The sequence below is a fragment of the Peromyscus californicus genome, unplaced genomic scaffold, assembly GCF_007827085.1.
Source record: "Peromyscus californicus insignis strain IS unplaced genomic scaffold, ASM782708v3 Scaffold_21__1_contigs__length_65335640, whole genome shotgun sequence".
NCBI classification, from domain to species: domain Eukaryota; kingdom Metazoa; phylum Chordata; class Mammalia; order Rodentia; family Cricetidae; genus Peromyscus; species Peromyscus californicus.
Window position 1 is genome coordinate 57,863,143 of NW_026294514.1, and position 13,035 is coordinate 57,876,177.

Sequence of the window (13,035 nt, forward strand, 5' to 3'; positions counted from 1 at the left end):
GAGACAGGCCTGGTGCTGCCCTCTCAAGGCTAAGGAAATGCTGGGTGTTCCTTATCCACAGCCAGTTCCAAGTTCTAGCATCTCCCTTCTGGGAGAAGCCTGCCTGATGCCTAAGACCTTTCCTTCTACCTTAGATCCTCAGCCTGCCCACCTGGCACCCCAGGATACTGGTCCTTTTCTTCTGAGAGGTGTTCTGCCAGCCGGACTGGCACAGCCTTCCCCTGTAGCTCTCTCCTGCCCCACACAGTAACATCAGCAGATTGTTTCAGAGCAGTGAGAAACACCTCAAAGATCTAAGGTCCAGGGCCACCATGTTCATCTCTAAGACCATCTCTGATGTCCTCCTTAAATACAAATGCCACCTTAGAAAGGGTCCAGGGAAAGAGTGTGCGTGTGTTGGGGTGGGGGGAGCCTTCATAAAGGCCACTGTATAGTTGAACGCTATGGAGTTTTCCATCCTGGATGTCTTTGTTCACTGGGTAAGCCCTGCTGGAGGCTTGGAAGTTACAAGCGGTCTAGTCCAGTCTGTGTGAGGACTGAGAGCTTCTGGGGCAGAGGTTCCCATGAGCTGTCACAGGGCTCAAGCTGGGTGCACTGAGTCATCATGTGATCCTACCCCTGCCTCCTCTGCTGTCCCCCACCAGCAAAGGATGGAAAGATCTCTCTTGGACTATAGTGGAAAGAGTCAGGGGAGCTACAACCCCTCCCAGGGATGGCTGGCATGATGGCCAAATTTATGGCCACCAGTGGGGCTGAGAACAGGGTCTGTGTCCTGCCAGGGGGGTTGTCGGCTTTGACCAGCCACCCATTTTCAGTTGCTTCTTTCAATTGGCTCACACATATATTTCCAAAAGAGTAAAGTGGTTTAGCTCGCTCACTCTGATGCTGCCATCTTAGATATCCGTGGACAAACATTTCCAGCAAACTTCAGGTTTGCTGAAGGAAACACTTAGGGGTTTTCTTGGGCTCTTTCTCTCCCCCTCCCCAACCCAACCAGATGCCCAAACTTGTTTTTTTCCCTTCACCTCTGATCAGTTCCCCTACCCCTTCTGCATCCCACCACGGTCAGTTCCCAGCTCAGTTAGACTCCGCCCAGTTAGACTCCGCCTCTCTAGATTGCTGGGGTGGATGGCCTCCTGAGTGGACTGTACGAAACAACCGCAGGGGGTTCAGTAAGAAAGTTCTAGAACTCCTATTAATAGCCAGAATGGTCTATATAAGGATGCTGTGCTTCAGAAGCAGGGATCTGGTGCAAGCTGCTGGGTTCCTCTTACAGGGCAGGAACGGAGCACATGGGCATGAAGTCCGAGTAGGATTCGAGTGGGTTTTATTAGGAGGCCCCACAAAGGCCGTCTGAATGCCACTGAGACTGATGCCATTCATTCTGTTCTAAAAGTCCCCTTCCATCAAGCTGCCCACTTGGATCTGCAGAATGGCATCTCTGTGGCTGTCACAGCAGCTCCGGAGGGGACCAGGAGGTGTGACTGTGTTGCTAACTTGTGACTAGTTAGAATGCTGAAGCTCTCGAAGCCATTTAAAGTGTTATTCCCATGGAATCTCACACTCCCAAGTGCTACCTAGTTCAGGAATTTTCTAGAAACGAGGAGGCTGAGTGGGAGGGTGTGATGCTTGGACATGCCATGCGTGTCTCTGGGAGGAGGACTGTGAAGGTGGCTGTTCTGCGCATAGCCAACTCCTCAGAACGTCGGCTTTCTCCTCTTCCACCCCTCCTCCTCCTCCTCTTCCTCCTCCTCCTCCTCCTCCTTCTGACCTTTGATCAAAGTCAGGACTCTGTACCTGCTAAGCATGCTGCCTATCATTCTTAGAGCATCCCTGGGTAGCTCTCTCAGGCAGTTTCCTGGGGCCTAGGACCTTGCCTTTTTATCCCCCCAAGAACCTCACTCAGGCTTGTGGGTCCATGAGTGTTTAGAAAATGTACTTGAGGGACTGGATAGATGTCTCAGCAGTTAAGAGCACCGTCTGCTCTTGCAGAGAACCTGGGGTCAGTTCCCAGAACCCACATGGTGGCTCACAAACGTATATGACACCAGTTCCAGGGGATCCGATGTCCTCTTTTGACCTCCTTAGGCACCAGGAATGAACATGATGCACACACATATATACATTCAGGCAAAACACTCATACACATAAAATAAAATAAATCTTTTAAAAAAGAAAATGCATACAGAGTCATTTTTTTTTCCTTTTTATATATTGCTGTGTATAGTAGGTATGAAAACCAATATTCACTTTACTTGTGAAAGAGAAATGCTACAAAGCCTTGTTGACTAGTGATGGAATTAACTTTCTCCGGTGTGGGATTCATTAGCTATTGAATCCATTGGCTTTAAAAAACACAGGGCAGGGAAATTCCCAGGCCTAGCAATGGAGACTAAGCTACATAAAAAGAAATCATTCTTCTGATAATAGCAATGCAAACCTGTCTGTACAGAGAGGAGCCGTTTGAGAGTACCAGGGAGTCAGATGCAGACAAGAATCCATATGGACACAGCCTTCACAGGAAGGGAAAGCAAAGGAGGTGACATCTCCCCCATGAGATGTTTGCTATCATTGAGACATGTTGTAGGATATTTGATCACATCGTGAACCCTGAGATTGTGTCATTTACTGGAAAAACCTGTCTCGAGCTGTGGTGTGGCCCAGCTCTAGTACACACCCTTAATCCAAGAGCTTTCTGTTTATTGTAAACAGGATTAAATAAAATCAACCACAGGTCAAGAGGTAGAGCAAGCAACTAGTTGACAGGAAGTAGCCATAGAGAGTAAGAGGGAGTCAGGGAGACAGAAAGGCATACAGGTGGTAGTAGGGAGGAACTTTGAGTTTGGTGGTCCTCTTTGGTTTGGGATGGCAAAAGAGAAGCTCTCTGTCTGGGACACTGGTGAAGAAGGAAGGTCATCTGGCTGCTTTCTCTGCCTCTCTGAGCTAGCAGGTTTTCATCCCGGCATCTGGTTCCCGAGTCTTTATTGGTAAAATAAATGATAGGGACTTAGTTAAAACAACATTTTTCTCCCTATATGGAGGTGGCTGAAGAGGCTGTGATGGGCCTCTGCCTGAGCAGCAAGGTGGCTGAGGTGCACTCAGGTGCTGAGACAGCAGTAGGTTTAGGTGCAGCCACTGTGCCACAGATATAAAACAACAGAGATATACTGGGAACAAGTCTCAAGATGGTGGACCACCGAAGAGTTATATGTCAGAGTCTGGGACTATAAAATCAATGGGAAAATCAAAGAAATGGGGAACCATGGAAGAAGCAAGTTACAGGATGTTAAATACCCTGAGACCTGAACTGCACATGTGTGGTTGACTCTCCGAGAAACCTAGAAGAATATAACAGCTAGAATCCTGAAAGAGCTGAGCTGAGGTTGTTAGCAACTGCCTAGTGCTAGGGAGATAAAGACAGAAGCTTGGGTCCAGTGGAGCTACCAGGGCCTGGGGCTGTGGTTTGGAACTGTCTCCCAAAGATGCTTTGAAAGCTCACCCAACAGCCACTGACACTACTGGAGAGATTGTGCTGGTTATTTTTTGTCAACTTGACAAAAACTAGAGTCATCTGAGAAGAGGAGCCTCCTCTATCAGATTGACCTGGGGGCATGTCTGTGGGGGCATTTTCTTGATTAGTGGTTTGATGTGGGAGGGCTCAGCCTACTGTGGGCGGGGCCATCCTTGGGCAGGTGGTCCTGGATGGTATAAGAAAGCAGGATGAGCAAGACATGGAAAGCAAGCCAGTAAGAAGCACTCCTCCATGGTCTCTGCATCAGTTTCTGCCTTCAGGTTCCTGCCCTGACTTCCCTCAGTGATGGACAGTGACCTAAGATGAGATAACACTTTCCTCCTCTAAGTTATTTTGTCAGTGTTTTATCACAGAGAAGCAAACTACAACAGAGGTGATGGAACCCTTAGAAGGCGGGACCTGATGGGAGGAAGTTAGGTCATTGGTCCATGTTCTTGAAGAGCAGAGTGGGACTCCCCACCCTTCTTGTCTCTTTGCTTCTGACTACCATGAGGGAAGCAGTCCCGTCTCAGCAGGGTGTGTTGCCTTGCCACAGGCTCTAAACCAACAGAACTGATCGATTATGATTTGCAACTTCTAAAACCATGAGCCCAACAAAACCTTTCTTTCTTACAAGTTTCTTCCCTCAGGTATTTTGTCATAGTGACAAGACTGTTGATTGTTACACCTGGAGGACACCTCGAAATCCCAACCACTTCTTAATGGTGAGGCCACATTTTTTGGCTAAAAAGTATGATAGGAAAACCCAAACAGACACACTGCGACAAAACCTGGAACCAAGTCTCAATAGGACTAAGGTGACAATCAGGCTGTGAAAAGTCAACTTACTGCTGGGATTCACATTCTTCAAAAGAAGACAACAGAATCCAGACTCTGCAAAATAATGCCAGCACCGTACACCATCCTAAGGAATTACTAGGCAAGAAAGAGATTCACAGTCAGGAGGCATAGTCAATTGGGAAAAATTCAGAGATGACATAGATGTTGGAGTTAGCAGAGAAGCAGCATAAAATAGCTATGAAAGGTGTGGGGATAAAGAATGTAGAGACGTGGGAATTCTAAACATGGACACGCCAAGACATGGTGGTACATGTAGAAGTTCCAGTTCCTCATGAGCTGAAGGGGAAAACACACTTAAATCTATGCTTGTGTGAGTGTATGCCACATGAGTGTAGGTGCCTATGGAGAGCAGAAGACAGTGTTGGATTCCCTGAGATACAGGCAGTTGTGAACCATCTGATGTGGGTCCTCTGGAAGAATAGCAAGCACTCTCAACCACAGAGTCACCTCTCCAGCCCAAACACATTTTAGCAAAAATATATAGAATAGTATTTTGAAGAGTCTGGATAATATATAAGAAAGGACTAGGAAACTTGAGGAATAATCAATAAAATTACTAAAACAGAATGACACATTGAGAAACTGTAAACAAACAAAAGTGGGTTCTAGGAACTCAGGCTCCCATGGTGGTCAATGCATTTTCAACAGAGAGAGGCACCATGAGAATTCAATGAAGAAGAGGGACTGGAGCCACTGGGAATCCATATGGGTAGGGATGGGCACCTTGAATTTTACCTTCTGTCTCAGTTAGGGTTTCTATTGCTGGGAAGAGTAACCATGACCACAACAACTCTTATAAAGGAAAACACTGGGTGGCTATTAGTTGAGTTCAGTCCGTGGTGGGACATGGCCGCGTGTAGGCAGACATGGTGCTAGGGAAGGAGCTGAGATCCTACATCTTGATCCTGCAGGCAACAGGAAGTGGTCTGAGATACTGGGCATGGCTTGAGCATATATGAGATCTCAAAGCCTGCCTGCCTCCAAGTGACGCATTTCCTCTAACAAAGCCACACCTCCTAATAGTGCCACTCCCAGTGAGCTTATGGGAGCCAGTTACATTCAAACTACCACTCCTTCCCTCACACTGTATATAATTATGTCACAATAGATTTTAGACTCATACTTAAAATTTTCTAGAAGAAAATGAATGAGAACATCTTTCAGACCACATAAAAGACCAAAATTTCATAAATAGTACACAGAAAGCACAAATCTAAAATGAAAATTTATAAAATTCTAAAAAAATTTAAATTCTGCTGATTTATGAATTTCATTATAAAAATGAAAAGACAATCCACAGATCTGGAGGCAATTTCCATAACAGACTATGGTGACAAAGTACCTGTTTCCAGAATAAAGGCTTCTGAAGCAGTATTGTCACATTGAAGGGATACAAATGCCAAGAAGTAACCAAAAAGGAGTTCAAGAGTTGTCTTAGTTAGGGTTTCTATAGCTATGAAGAGACACCATGACTATGGTAACTCTTATTAAAAAAAAAAACCATGTAATTGGGGCTGGCTTACATTTTCAGAGATTTAGTCCCTTATTATCATGGTGGGAAGCATGGCAGCATGCAGGCAGACATGGTGCTGAAGAGGTAGCTGAAAGTTCTACATCTTGATCCGCAGACAACAAACAGGAAGTAAACTGTCATGCTGGATGTAGCTTGAGCATAGGAGACTTCAAAGCCTGCCTCCACAATGACACACTTCCTTCAACAAAGCCACTCCTACTTCAACAAGGCCACACCTCCTAACAGTGCACCTCCCTATGGGGGCCCATTGTCATTCAAACCACCACAGGCAGTATTGTTAGGGAGGTGGAAAATTAGTACCAGGCTCCTGTTAGAACATCTACATCAAAAAAGACGGACAAGCCCAAATGGTGAGGATGCTGAGCCAAGGCGGGCATAAACCAGGCAGCCATTTTAAAATGCTACCAGCAGTTGCTTAGAAACAGAGTACATTAGTTACTTTTCTCTTTGTTGTGACAATATACCCAACAAGAGTGCCCTAAGGGAGGGAGGGTTTCTTCGGGCTCATGGTTCTAGGGATGCAGTCCATCCGAGCTGGAGAAGTCACAGCAGGAGGGGTGGAGGGCAGTTGGTCATGCTGCATCGTAGTCAGTAAGCAGAGAGACGAACGCTGGAGCTCAGCTTGACTTCTCCTTTTTACTCATTCAGGGACTCCAGTCTCTGGAACAGAGCCACCCATGTTTAGGGTGGGTCTTCCCACCTCTGTGAACCTGATCTAAGTCTCCCTCACAGACATACCCAGTGGTTCGTCTCCCAGCTCCTGCCAAGTTGGCAGTACCATCACACATAAACTGCCACGCGAACCTGTCATTCTACTCCTAAGGATTTACCGAAGACAGATGAAAATATGCCCTAAAAGACACACACTAGAATGTTTGTGGATGCTTGATTCACAGCTACCGGAAGCTGAGAACAACCCACTGTCTGTTGACAGGTAAATGGACAAGGGCAATGTAGAATACACAGTCAGTTCTCTTTGGTAACAACAAACATAATAATGTAGACAACGATGATGAGCTCTAGAATGGCTGTTTTGCTACTAATCCCGGGGGCGGGGGTATCATGCCTACAGGGATCCCTGTTGTGGGCTGGCTTCCCTGCATCCTTAGAGCATTCACACACATATGCACATCTGGATACAAATCCACCATTCCTCCGAGGTTTCTGGCTACCTATCACCAGCAAAACTGTGCCCAGAGCATCACAGTATTTATATGAAAAGCACCACCTTTATCAGTCACACAAGCCTCTTCCTCCACAATGGAAACTGAGCACAGATGTTTCAGCTCTCTTTTCTGGGTCTGGAAGATGTGTCTCATATTTTTGGCAGTGACTTTTAAAGCACGTCATGTCCTTGATTTGGCAATTTTAAAATAGCACAAACATTTCATCAAGTTTTTTTGTTCACTGAATAATGCCCTGGAGACTTTTTTTTTTTTTTTTTTTTTTTTTTTTTTTTTTTTGGTGAGAAAAATCACTGGAAATTTCCCCACATTAAGATAATGCTGACAACGCAAACACTTTGAAAGCCTCACTCTGCCTGGCTTCACTCAGCCTAACTCTAGGGAAGGTCCGAGGTGAAGCATTCCACACCAGCATCCAATCTATTTTAAGAGCATACCAGAAAAAATAGCTCCTGGAGCTGGAGAGATGGCTCAGCAGTTAAGAACACTGCCTACTCTTACAGAGGACCTGGGTTCCTGGCGCGAGTGTCTGCATGGTGAGGATCACAACTGTCTATATACCCAGTTTCAGGGGGTCTGATGCCCTCTTTTGGTTCCCTTGGGCACTGCACATATGTGGGCGCACTTACATACAGGCAGGCAAAACATGCATTCACACACACACACACACACACACACACACACACACACACAAATAAATAAATAAATAAATAAATAAATAAATAAATAGATAGATAGATAGATAGATAGATAGATAAATAAATAAATAAATAAATCTTTCGATAAAAGAGGAACAGCTTGTCACTTATTTGTATGGTATGTTCAAGTTGAATTTTTTGTAGTAACATCTTTAGGCAAAGAACGGCTAATAAAATATGCTGTGATTTATCAAATTTAGATCCACTTAGAGTAGAGGAAAGGTCGTGGAGGTTCTTTGCTGTGGAAGACTTTTCTCGCAGTGGAGTATGATAAAACACAAGGTAGGATCATTGAGGAGATCTGTGGGAGTAGATTTGTTTGAAAATATCTCATGCCTTCAGAAATTGAATGCTTGCCAGATCTTGCAACCAAGCTCATAATATGCCTGAAAATCATTTAAAACTCTGCATCCTGCTTCTCTACTATGCGCTCTGCTTGTTCAATTTGCATTTAAGAAAACAATGTAACCAATCTTACTACGCCCTGGACTTCTTATGTAATCAGCCTTTACAATGTAAGCTAAATACTTAGCTTTAATCTTGAATTATGTACTCTTCTATGCCCCAAGCTCAGAATAGTGTGCGCGTGTGTACGTGCGTGCGTGCGTGTGTGTGTGCGTGTGCATGTGCGTGTGCGTGTGCGTGTGCGTGTGCGTGTGTGTGTGTGTGTGTGTGTGTGTGTGTTGTGGTAATAATTTAGCTAATAGGTTGAAAGCAGCCTTAATGAAAACAGGTATCCACCATAAAGGCTGGAGACAAAGTATGGATATAGGCTGGTAACATTTGTTTGCAGCTTGAGTGCTATGCTAGTCTGTGTTGGCTGGGGTCAGGCAAATGACTTCTTCCCTTGTGAAACTGTTAAAGATTTCTGTAGAAGAGAACTCATCATTCCCCATGCCATGCTTCCTGTGCTGTTCAATAAATACAGAGCAAACCCCTTTATTGGGGGCAGAGGCTGGACAGACATCGAACACATACGATAGACAGACAACACACAGGCCATAGACCACAGATGACAGACAGATGGAAGGTACAGGGAAAGAAGTGGAGATGTCACATTTGGGCTCAGTCTCGGTTTAAACTACTCCAAGAGGAAGACCCTTTTCATTCTTTGATGCTGTGTTGACATAGGATCCCTTGAAACTTCTCCCCTCGGGTCTGCTGTGACCCAGATCCTAGGACACCGTAAACGTACAGCAGAGTGACTGCTGAGAGCAGGTCTGGGATGAGCAGGGCGCATAGCTGCTGTGGTGTGTCTCAAGGTGTTAAGGCAGAGTTATGTATGTGGGGAACTGGGAACGCTCGTTGGAAAGAGGGTCAGGTAGATGCTGAAGCAGGAGGATGTACACTGGTTCTCTGTACCCGCCTTCTCTCTTTTTTTTTTTTTTTGGTTTTTCGAGACAGGGTTTCTCTGTGTAGCTTTGCGCCTTTCCTGGGACTCACTTGGTAGCCCAGGCTGGCCTCGAACTCACAGAGATCCGCCTGGCTCTGCCTCCCGAGTGCTGGGATTAAAGGCGTGCGCCACCACCGCCCGGCACTCTTTCTTAAACCCTGTGTCCCCATCAGGACTTGGCCTTTTCAAGAAAGCGGGTCAGGATCCTTGCTCAGCCTGAGGCCTCAGCTGCTGCCCAGCTCCGAAGCTGCCCTGGTAGAACGGAGAAGAGATGCTCTCTCAGGAAGAGAGGAAGGTTTTAGACTCTAAGAAAGTATTCTGAGTTGAAGAATATCCCCCCCCATCCATGCCCATGTGGACCTTTGAGAAAATTCGGGTGCAGTAGTTACCCCTGAATTCCCAGGGCCCAGAAAGCTGAGGAAAGATGTTTGCTATGAGTTTGAGGCCAGCACAGGTTACATGGTGAGTTCTCAGCAAACCTGGGCTACAGTGTGAGACCTTATCTAAAACCAAAACAAAACCAAAACAACAACTAACAGATGGGCCTGGAGAGATGGCTCAGTGGTTAAGAGCACTCACTGCTCTTCCAAAGGTCCTGAGTTCAATTCCCAGCACCCACATGGCAGCTCACAATGGTCTGATGCCCTCTTCTGGTGTGCAGATATACATGCAGACAAAGTATCCATATACATAAAAAAATACATAAATAAAAAGAAAAACCAAACAGAGCTAAGAATGGTTGTTTACACCTGTAATCCCAGTACTTGGGAGACTGAGGCAGAAAGATTTCTATGAGTTTGATGACAGACTGGGAAGAAAGAGATGGTTCTCACATATGCTGCAAGCAGCATTCCTTCCCTTTGAACTTGACCGAGAGGGCATGAAACCTTTATCTCATACCTAGGGCATCCAGAAAACAGTAGTTGAATTTGCGAGTGAGCGAACAGTTGGGTGCATGAAAAACAAACCCAGAGTCAGAACTCCCACTGAAGCATGCCTGGCCTGGTGCAGACCTGAATGGCTTCTGGAGGGAGTATGTGGATAAACGAATGACCCTCCTTACACACACACACACACACACACACACACACACACACACACACACACACACACCAGTGCGTTCTCTTTCTTATCAAGGCACTGATATGTCTTCATCCTCTTATCTGGCTTGCTTGAAGGGTCATCTTATTCCCAGGGGTCAGGCCTGGTCCTGCCCATCCACCCTAGTTCCTCTCCAAGGCCTCAGTCTCCCAAGTACTGGGATTACAAGTATAAACAAGCATTCTTGGCTCTCTTTTTATCTATCTATCTATCTATCTATCTATCTATCTATCTATCTATCTATTTATTTGTCTGCATGTACATCTGCACACCAGAAGAGGGCATCAGACAGTTGTGAGCTGCCATGTGGGTGCTGGGAATTGAACTCAGGACCTTTGGAAGAGCAGTGAGTGCTCTTAACCACTGAGTCATCTTTCCAGCTCTAATCTGTTTGTTTTTTTTTTTTTTTCTGAAGTAACATTTCACACTGTAGCCCAGGTTTGCTTAGAACTCACCATGTAGCCCATGCTGGCCTCAAACTCCTAGCAATCATCCTTTTTTTTTCCAAGGGTCCACAAGGGCATATTCTTCAACTCAGAATATGTTCTTAGAGTATAAAACCTTCCTCTGGCTCACAAACCCTCAGAGGACAAGTCCTTGGGAAATGTGCACACAGGCTCATCTTCTCATGAATATTGAAGACACATTATGAATATTTACCACGGGGATCGTGTCTCCCCAGGATGATCTTGTTTGAATTCCTAGTATGTGCCCCTTAGAATGTGACCAGACCGGAAACAGAGACTTTTCGGAACTAATCAAGTTAAGATGGCGTCACTAGGGTGGCCCTAATTGAGCAGGACTAGTGGTGTTAGAAAAGGGAAGCTTGGTGACAGGCGCTCGCACAGGGAGAAGCTGTGTGAAGAGGAAGGCAGAGGTTAGGGTGCTGCTTGACAGGCCAAGGGCACCCAAGGTTGCCAACAGTCTCCAGGGAGAGCACCAGCTACTCCTGAGAGCTTCCAGACACCTTGACCTTGGGCATCTGGCCTCCTGACTATGAGACAATATAGTTTTACTGTTTAAGAAACTCAGTTTGTGGGTCTTCTGCAGCTGTTTTAGCAGATGTATACACAAGGGTTGAGAGGAGCACAATTTCTCTGCTTTCTGTAAGATGGGTCTTCCTTTATTCCGGACCTTCTCCAGGCCTGCCTGGGTCTCTATGACCTTGGCTGTGAGCCTCATTTCTGGAGGAGCCCTAGCCTCAACATTTGTCCTACATGTGGCTATGGGCATAGCAGCCCTGGAGACTCAGAAGTGAGTGTGGCTCTTTGTTGTTAGATATTTGTTTGTTCTTGTGGGGGGCCCACCACCCAGTTCCCAAATAAACCATACAAGGAGGCCTATTCTTACTTATAAATGCCCAGCCTTAGCTTGGTTTGTTTCTTGCCAGCTTTCCTTAACTTATCCAATCTACCTTTTGCCTCTGGGCTTTTCTCGTTCTCTTACTTCTGTAAATCTTACCCTTACTCCATGGCTGGCTGTGTAGATGGGTGGCTGACCCTGATCTCCTCCTTCTCTGGCTACTTCTCTTTCCTCCTAGATTTCTCCTTCTAAATATTCTCTCTGCCTGCCAGCCCCACCTAGCCTTTCTCCTGCCTCACTACTGGCCATTCAATTCTTTATTAGACCATCAGTAACACAGTAACACAGTTTCACAGAGTTAAACATTAAATGCAACATAAACAAAAGTAACACACCTTAAAATAATATTCTACAACAGCTTTTTCCACTGACCCTCCAGGTTTGGGAGGGTCACAGGTGTTTGAGAAGGCTTCCTTCAGAGCCTGTTAGATGGGTCAGTGTGGGAACGTCAGTGAAATGCAAGGAGCCATCAATTGGACACCCAATAACTTGGGACTCAGACAGTCACCAGTGCCTTCAGCTCAGGTCCCAGGTGATAATTAAAACTCAGCTGGATCTTCGCTCTTGTTCTGCAACCCTCCCCCCCCACCCCACCCCGTGGCCCCTTGTACTGAATTTCCAAAAGGCTTTCATAATGCATGCTTTGGCAGGCTGGCATGAGGGTGAGCAATGCTGCCATCAGCATTAATGAAGCTTTGAGCAACAAAAGAACCAGAGGACTGAGTCACTTGCGCCACCGTGCCCGCTGGGCTCCAGATGCGCTCCGAGAGTGTGACCACAGCACTGAGTGCTGCTTCTCCCCGGGCAGCTGCTGAGTCAAAGGCTGTATTGTTGCCCAGGCCATTGATGGACATTCCTGTGTGTCTCTCAGCAAACAGCTGCCCTGGTGTGTGAGCCGCAGCTTGTGGAAGTGCCATCCGCCCACTCCCTTGCCAACCTCGGATACCATGGCTCTGTTGATCTGCTTTCTGTGGAGCCTGAACCAGTGAGTGCTGTGTACACTGGCCAAGTGGGATGCTTGTGTGCTTACCTCTGACCTGTTTTCAGTGAATTGTCTGTGCCTTTGTCTTTTGTTTTTTTCTTTCTTTCTTTCTTTCAGATTTATAAATTAAGGATTCAACAGCTCTACAGAAGTCATTTCCTCAGTGTTTCGTAGGAAGATGGCTTTGATTGGCAGGAGCTCGTTTCCCCTTAGGGGAATGCATTCAGCTGTGTGGTGTAGTAGTCAGCAAATGTGAAAATGTGAATCTTGCTTCAATAGCTGCATGATTGTGGGAATGTATTTGGGTTCTCCCTGAGCCTCAATTTTTCTGCCCTTGAAGTGGAGATAACAATCTAGGGCTTCTTGGGATGTTGTGAGGATTCTTGTTATAATTTATGTAAACACTGAG